Below are 9,385 nucleotides of genomic sequence, written 5' to 3'. Positions count from 1 at the left end.
AGGAGTTGGAGGTTGCTGTGAGCTGTGAAGCCACAGCACTCTACCCAGGGGGACAGCTTGAGGCTCTGTCTCAAAAAAAAAAAAAAAAGAAAATAATCAGAAGAGCAGCTGCTGAGCTGACAAGAACAGACTTATAAAATAAACTTTAGGTGAAGGCAAAGGTCGCTGATGAATATCTGTTGATGACTCTTCTCTCTTTTCTAACCTCCCACCCCCGAGCAACCTAGCCTTCTTTCTCCAGCCATTGTAGGCTACAAGAGCAGGAGTGATTTCCTGTCTTTGCCCGGGTTCATGCTTCCTCCCACAATGCTCTGGCCATTCTCTTCACTTGTCTAAATTACATCCTCACCACTTTCAGTAAATCATTCTTACTCTCTTCACTAACCAAACTTTTTTCTTTGTACTTGTCCTCATACCCCTCCTTTTTTTTTTGTAATTTCAGATTAATATAAGGGTAGAAAAGATTAGGTTACATTGTTTGCATTTGTTAGGTAAAGTTCAAGTTGTAGTTGAGCCCTTCACCCTGGGTGCGTGCTGCCTACCCTTACCTTGTGCACATAAGGTGAGAGTTTACGAAAACCCCTCACTCTTCCCCTCTTCCCTTTTCCTCTTCCTCTGGCCCATACTTTGATTTAATTTTGTCTTTCTCTCATGTGAGGTGGTAGTTGTTTATCTGTTGGTTTCATATTAGTATTGAGTACATTGGATACTTGTTTTTCCGTTCTTGAGACGCTTTACAAAGAAGGATGTTCTTCAACTCCATGTAGGTAAATACAAAAGAGGTAAAGCCTCCATCTTTTTAGGACTGAGTAATATTCCACGGTATATGTATAGCATAGTAAATTAATCCATTCATGAAGTGATGGGCACTTGGGTTGATTCCATGTCTTGGCAATTGTGAATGGAGCTGCGATAAACATTCCAGTGCAAATATCCTTCTCCTACCTGATTCTTGCTGAAGGATTGGCTTAGACTCTCCTATGTTGCATGAGATGCTCTCCTTGTCAGGAATTGGACCAAAGGTTTATGCCTGGACAGAGGAAACCAGGTGAGCCACACAGATTCTGTCTCTCAGTCACCTGAACTACACGACCCAGAGCATTTCCAAGGGCAGGACAGATGGATCTGCCCAAGCAGAAGAGCAGCAGAGTTGAGAAATAGATGGTAAAAGCTGAGAGAAACAAAGATAAGAGTACACATAGCCTCTTAGGAAATACCTGGCATTGCTGATTTTTTCAGGGCTGCTTTAGAACCTAATGCCAAGTTCTTCTTTTGACTCAAGTTAATTAGAATGGATTTCTCATTCTTCCAACCCAATGGTTGGCCCCAAACACCTCAATGCACTGATATGCCCATTCTCTGAACTTCTGTTCACTTTGTGTGTGCTACTCACTTTCTAAGTCCATGATGGAAACTCCATTCTGATGCATACTCTGGTGATCACTAAACCCGGGCAAAGAGAACATGATGAATTATGGTTCTTCCAGATTCTACCTAGAGGTTCTTCAGTGACTCACCTACATATTTCCTTGGCTAACACAAGCCACAAGGCCAGGCTTAATTTAAAAGGAAGTGGAAGTACAATTCTATCTTGGGCCTTGGAAGAGACCTGAAATATTTATGAACAGCCCTTAAGAGTTCTATAAGCTCTTGTGGTACTCAACACACAATATGATTTAACCTCTTTGTGCCTCAGTTTCCTTTCCTTTACAAGGAAGATAATGATATTAATACCTGTTGTGAGGAATAAATGTGATGATATATGTAAAGTGCTCTCACATAGTGTCTAGCTCATTTTAATACCATGTTAAGTGTTAGCAGGTGCTGCTTGTAAATACTTAAATTCAAAGTTACTTTCCTGAATCTTCTTATTCATATCTCTACCTGTAAATTAAAACTCTTGAGCATGCCACAGTTGGCATGCTTCAGGGATAACATCTTATGAGAATTTCTTACTAATCTTCCTTTATCTCTTATTGATGTAGGAACAGAAATTTCCACTAGTGTGTTGTTTGTGCTTTTCCCTGAACTTGCCATTGTGCTTTCCTCCCTTGCTTGGCTTTCTTCTAAAAAATCAATTGCACTGCAAATGCTAGACCATCACTTTTTCACTGCAGTGCCTATCCTGCCTTTTGCATAAAATGGCATTGGAAATAACTGTTGATAATCCAAAAGAAAGGAATACACATCTATTAGTTGTTCACTGTGTCTGTAATTTCCTTGAGAAAATACATGTAATGGCAAGTGCTATCCTGAATATCTGCAGAGGTCTGGTTTAGGCAGTTTTGTTCTTGTTTTCTGTGTGGACTCCTCTGAATAACTTATCACATCCCTAACACTACTGGGAAGGAGCTTTCTCTGAGCTCAAATTGCTGTGCTCAGTGTAGCTTGGGGGGGAAGCACAGGGTTACCAGCTGTGGAAGGCCTGACATTACTTTCCGATTTTATATCAGAAAGCTTTCTATTCGAACTGAGCACTGGTTAGGAAAGAGAAAAAAATATCTCTTAGAAAAGCTGCTTAGAATAAAATGTGGCCTCTATTCTAATAGAGAAGAAATGTGGTTTGGCATCAACAAGGGAATGGATAAAATGCGGCGTAGTCAGAAAAATGCAGCTTCCAGCCTCATCCTGGGATCAAAGTGAAAGTCTGTTCTTTCCAGTGGTTAGTTGCTCAGATATTTGCTTTAGCACACCCATCAGGGAGCCACAGTGATTTTTTCTTTTTGTCTCCAGGAAGGATGGTAACTAGCACTCTGATTCATTGGGAAAGTCTATATTTACATGGTGTCCCCAGCTTTGTCTCCTAAATGCACAGAGCTGCCCTGCATTTTGTGTGGGGCTGTGCCAACCCCTAGAGAAATAAACAGGAGACTGACCTGCCAGTTAGTGCCCAGCATGCCCTGCCCTCAACTAAACCTCCCCAGGGCAGCTAGTGGCTTTTTCTATACCCCTCCCTAATTCCTCGGGGACATCACTATTCCTCCTTTCACTTTCCTTTCAGTCTTCCTCTCTCACCATTTCTCTTGGTTTCTGTTGGTCTTGCTTGCATCTCATATTTTGCTTAAATGTCATTCAGTCAAGCAGGCTGGGTATTATTTTGTTCTATTTCTTGATGGAGGAAGATAAAGTTAGACTAAATCAGAAGAAGGTGTGGGTATCTTGGAGAAGTATTTGCTGGTGGCACTGTTTTAAGTCCTACAAAGATGTTATGGATCTGGGCTGGAAGTTAGAACTAACTAGTGGGCAAATCACCCTGTCACTGACTAGAATTGAAAGTGCCCCAGCCTTGGTGCTACCCAATCTACATGCAGCACTTTAATTAGCTTAGCAATGAAGTGCTTACCATTATCATCCCTACTTTACAGTTGTTATGATGACAACTTGGAGACGTTAAGAGACTTACCTAAGTTCTATATTTTAGCCTCCCTGGATCTCAGTGTCTTCCTATGTAAATTAAAAGGATTCACCTCAATTAGAGTTTTTCAGCTTCAGCTCTATTGCTATTTGGGGCTGGGTAATTCTTTGGTGTGGAAGCTGTTTCACACATTGTAGGATGTGTGTACTTGGCTTGTACTCACCAGACGCTAACAGCATCTCCCTTTGCCCGCATGAGACAAAGGAAAATGTCCCTTGAGGGGCAAAATTGCCGCTGGCTTGAGAACAACTGGCCTAAATAATCTTCATGGTACTTTCTAGGTTGAACTTGTGTGCCTCCTTGGTTTCTCTCTCTCAATTCTTTTCTCTTATTTTTTAAATCCTTTTCTTTGCTTAGTTTACCCATTTTTAACATAGGGGTAATAAAAGTGCCCACTTTCAGATAAAATTGTTTTAAGCATGAAGTGAGGTAACGGATACAGGGAATTTTAGCAACAATACAGATGGCTTTGACTGAGCACTTAACGTGTGCCAAAGATTGTCCTTAGTATCCACATGTTAAGTGCTCAGTCAAAGCCATCTGTATTGTTGCTAAAATTCCGTCTCCACAAGTAGAATAATAACCACAACCTGCCTCATCTGAGGCCAGCTCCGTCTCAGCTCACCGTGAGAGAAGAAAAGACAGGAGGGCAGCTACTGTGAAGACCCTAAAGGAAGCCCTTCTCTTTCCTCTGGCCCGCAGCCCATTTAAGATATCGCAGGCTAGTGGTGCTTGTCGTGTGGGGAATATTAGAACAGACTTTAAATGTAGTCAATTAATTGATGGAAATCACCTTCCTTTCAGTCAGATTCAGGTAATGGCATATCTTAAATGACAAACCCTGCTATTTGTCATTTTCACGAAGAAAAACCCTCAGCTGCTCTCCAGCTGTAAATTCTGAAGAGAGGCTGATATGTTTCTCTCATTTAAATATAGCATAGATGCATTTAAAAAAAAAAAAACCCATTGCCTCTGAAGGGAGTGGGATTGGCAGACCTGGGCCTTGAATGTTCACTTGATATACTGATGCTCTATGGAGCTTGGTAAGGCCGTTTTTCAGCACTTTCTGTTTCCTTTCTTGGTTCTATTTTAGTCTCTTACTTTACATAATACCTGCAACCAAGGCCAATGATTATCTTTCCCAGAGAGAAAATGAAGAATTTTTATCTTTCTGGAAAGTTCTAAGGTCCTTCTCCTTCCCACATCCCACAACCAGACCTTAACAATGCCTCCATCTTATCTGAGATGTGTGTACATCCTTGCCTTCTCTCATCTCCATGCTCTCACCACTGGGTTAACTCTGCTGTTAGTCAAAATTATTTTGGTGAATATGCTTTGTAAGTGGTTAAGTGAGGGCCAGAAATCTCTCCTCTGAGGTGATAGATTCACTTGTACGTTTACCTTTTTGAGATACTATTTTGGCCTTTTAAGGAATAGCACCGCCAGTCTTATAGCTACCTTGCACTATATTTCCACATTTCATTTTCTCTAATTTCGGTTTATCTTTTTCACTTAGTCTCTTCCTCCCCCCCTTACTTTTCTATGCACTTCGATCACTGTTTATGGAGCGAAGAGGAAAGAAAAACTAATTGTTTTCCACTTTCCACTGTGTTCAGAGAAAACTCAAAGATGCTTCTACCAAAGATTTACTCCACAGATACTCACTGGATCTTGTTATGAAATTAGGACGGGTATTGGGAGGTGTATCAAAAATGTTAGTCAGCCCTTTTTTTAAACTGTAGCATTTTTCAAACTTTTAAACACACTAATGTGAATTTGAATCTCTAAGGAAAAAGATAACAAGTACACATTTCTCTTTACATGGAGGATCTTATAATGTCTGGGGCAATGCATTTGGAAAGCATTGTTTTAGTATATTTCATTCTTTATATTCCAAAAGTTCTATATTCTTGCTATTTTAAAATTTAATCTTGCTTTGGGCTCAAACCATGGGCCAAAGGCATATTAACTTACAAACAGACAGAAAGCATAGCCTAGATATTTCCAGTATGCTTTCTCGAAAATTATTCAAGTACCCAATGGTATATGTTGCTGGTTTAGTAAATGAGATGTTCAGAGATACTTGCTTCAAAGATACTTTCTAACTGCGAATCAAAATTTTTGAAGTGACCACCGTTGGCATGCTTCTGGGATGACATCTTGATAGAGTTACTTGCTAATCTTCTTTTATCTCTTATTCATGTAGGAACAGAAATTTCAACTGGTGGTTGTTTGCACTGTTCTTTTACTTTATAGCTCAGCTTTCTTCTAAAAAGTCAATTGTACTGCCTTCCTCCATATGGTGTGTCGTTTTTTTTTGAACCTGTGTCAATCAATTTGTGAGGGGAAGCACTTTTGCCTAAGCAGCAGTTCTCAACCTGTGGGTTGTGACCCCTTGGGGGTCGAACAACCCTTTCACAGGGGTCACCTAGATACATCCTGCATATTAGATATTTACATTAAGATTCATAACAGTAGCAAAATTACAGTTATGGAGTAGCAACAAAAATAATTTTATGGTTGGGGGTCACCACAACATGAGGAACTGTATTAAAGGGTCACGGCATTAGGAAGGTTGAGACCCACTGGAAACAAAGAGGGGGCAAAACAAGCCACAGCATTTTCCACCTCATAGGACTCTCCTACCGAGTCTCTTCCCTCATCTTTTGGGATTTCTAGCTTTCCCTTACTGAGGCTGGTAGGTAGGTGATTGAGATAGTTCTAGGATTCTTAGCATGGATGAAACTAAAATTCTTCTTTAGGGTTATTTCTCATCTACTGAATTTCAGAAGCCAGCAGGAAGATTCATTTAATATCATATAACACATACAAATTAATTCCTCAGTGCTAGTCTTCAAAATATTTTTTGTTGGCATGTAATTTCTAAAACAATTTCCATTGTTTCAAAACCTTTTGTCCTTAGAGTTAATTTTGATATTAATACGCACCTTCATTCCTATGCTAGTTTCTTGTGTTCTATTCCCAGGTGCAGCACATCTAGGTGCAAGGGCGTGACCAACTGCCCAGCTCTTGCACTTTCATAACTTACGTCTATAGCAGTGTTTCTTAACCTTTTTTTTTTTTTTTTTGGTCATCCCACTGGCACACTTGAACCAATAGTTAAATTTCAATGTCACACTTACATTATGCTGATTAGAAAGAAGAGTTAAAGAAAAGAATACACTTACTGTGTTTTGAACGTCTTTCAAAAATAACTTCGTTTTGAACTTCTTTCAAAAATAACTTAATTAATGATCTGGCAATGGAAAAGAAGCCATACTCTGTAAAATAATTTAAAGAGGTCTGTTCTGAGTCAAATTTGAGGCCTATGATCCACAGCCACCCGAAGAAGTCTTGAGTGGTGGGGTTATAGTTTGGTTTTATACATTTTAGGGAGATAGGGATTACAGGTGAGGTCAAAAATCAGTACGTGGAAAACACATTGGTTTGGCCCCCCCAAGTGGGACATATTTGGAAGTGGGAGCTTGTAGGTTATAGATGGGTTTAAAGATTCTTCAGCTTACAATTTGCTGAAAGAGTTAGGTTTGTCTAAAAGATCAGGAGTCTGTGAAAAGGAATGCTTAATATAGGGTGGCGCCTGTGGCTCAAAAGAGTAGGGCGCCAGGCCCTATATGCTGAAGGTGGTGGGTTCAGACACAGCCCTGGCCAAAAACAGAAAAGAAAAGAAAAGAAAGTACTAGATAGACGCAAATGGTTTCTTCTGCATATTGAGGACCCATGAAGGTAGGTCTTGCATAGTCTTAGGCCCATTAGTGAGTGTGTGTGTGTGGGGGGGTGAGGCCTGTGTGATCTCTTTTCTCAGGGGTAGCAACTCAGTTTTAGGATCCTCTTGTCCAAGAGGGGGTCCAGTCAGTTACCGAGGGGAGGGAGACTTAAGATTTTATTTTAGTTCACAGATTTTTTAAATTTTCACAGCACACATAAGATCCTCTCATGGCACAGCAGTGTGCTGTGGCACATCAGTTGAAAATCACTGGTCTGTGGTAAATGACTTCTAGGAGTTTAGGAGTGAGTTCATTGAATGTCACATATTTAAGTGTGACATAGAAGTTTAACTATTGGTTCAAGTGTGCCGTGAACCAAACTTTTGAATAATACCAAAGCGTACATTCACAGAAGTTAAAATAGTGTGGGTTCAGTGGATTTTATATTTAATTTCAGTAAATAGTATTGTCTAATTAGACAATTCTTGGATAATCATTTTTAATTTTATCTACCTAAAGCTGTGCTTCCTTGTCAATTCTGTGACAAGGCAGGGCTGATTTCCTTCTCATTCATATTCTTTCCCTCTCTTTCTCTTTCTGTTTCCTGATTTTGCTGTTTGCTTAGTCACAAGCCTCCAACAGTGTAATTTCCTGCTGGGTTCTCCAGCTGTGAGAGACTCTGCCATCCCCCTTCCCCCATCCACCGGCTGTCTCTCTGGGGCAACGTGGAACTGCTGATTTTCACACGTTTGTCTAGCATTTAGAGGGGCCAGGGACTCCCATTAATGTCTAAAATGTGTTTATGATGCAAAGGCACATTTTGCTCTTAATTAAGTCTTTCACTAAGAGAAAATAATAAAAGGGTGTAGAGGTTTGGGATTTTTAAACAGCCACCATCCCAGAAAAGGGCAGAAGAAAGGTAAGTAAGTAATCCAAGAGTTTAAAGGAAGTTGCAGCCCACAGCATCGTGTCTCATGAGTTGTGGGTTCACATTTTCTTACCGTCACAGGGGCTGGCTGCCTACTAGGGAAGCTGCAGAAACTCCTGCTGGGCAAGAAACTCTGAAGTGGACAACCCAAGAGATTCCTTTCACGAAGGCATGGGCTTTCACATGTTCCAGTATCCTGGAGGAATGTTATCATTTTTGAAATCTTCACAACATGCAATGCACAAGAGAGAACCTTTGTTAGCGCCATTCAAGGAGGAAGATTGAGATGCAGCTGGGAGAAGCAGGAAGCGCCTAGCCAGCAAGATGCCTGGAGGAGTTATAGTGGATGGTGGACTGATGTTTACTCTAAGACAGACACAGGGCTGCTATCAGCAAGGCAGGGTGCACATTATGTTTGAAAAACAAGTGTTGGCCCCTCAATTTTGCCTCAAAATGGTGCCCCATGGACCTTGATCCTCTGTGAAAGTATTCTGAATAAATGAGAAATGCCTGCGAAAGAGTAAGCCCTCAAAGCATTTTCCTTGCCTTTCCTGGTTGCTATTTCATAGCATTCCCAACTTGGCATCCAAGGAGGATAATAATATAGCACAGGGAGAGAAAAGGCCTTCTGAGTAGAGCACCCCATTATTCTGGCTGGGACACCACCTACAGCAGGCTTATGGAAAATCTATTATTCCTGGCAAACAGGTTCATCCCTGATCATGTTGATAAGATCCAAAGCAGGCCCCTGGAGCTCTGTGAGTTTCTAGTAAAACCCACCACACTTTACCTCCAGCTCCATAGTCTCTCCACCTCTGCACAAGTGTTTTAGTTCATAGTCTCTGGGAAGCAGATGCTAACACAGGGTCAGACGCATAAGAGATGGTGGGAAAGGCCTGTGAGAGATAACAAGGAGTGGGTGCTAATAGAGGGTGAGAAAAGCCTGGGACATGGACATAGGTTTGGCGTCTAAGAAAAGAGGGGAAGAAGGAAGGAGAATTTGGTTGGAAGAGCCTTGGATTGCAGGGCAGCCCTAAGAAAGGCTTGTTAGGTCAACAGGGAGGCCTAGAGCAAAGAGAAGTCCTGCTTTAGGTAGGAATGGGCTGTCTCCAGTACCACCCCCTCCCCCTTGCTCAGTCTAGCTGGGAGTAGCCTGGAAAGAATGTGGCCTTGGGGACAATCCTGCAGAGGATTGTTAAAAGAAGACAAAGGCTGTCAACTAACATAAGGTTCTCCTTTGTAGGGCCATCTGAGTAGAGTGTCCCATGCTATGGACCATGGCACCATCCATCACCTCCCCGCCAACTGTGACACACT

The sequence above is a fragment of the Otolemur garnettii genome, unplaced genomic scaffold, assembly GCF_000181295.1.
Source record: "Otolemur garnettii isolate 467f Iridium unplaced genomic scaffold, OtoGar3 scaffold00006, whole genome shotgun sequence".
NCBI classification, from domain to species: Eukaryota; Metazoa; Chordata; class Mammalia; order Primates; family Galagidae; genus Otolemur; species Otolemur garnettii.
Note: the sequence above shows the minus strand (reverse complement) of the source record.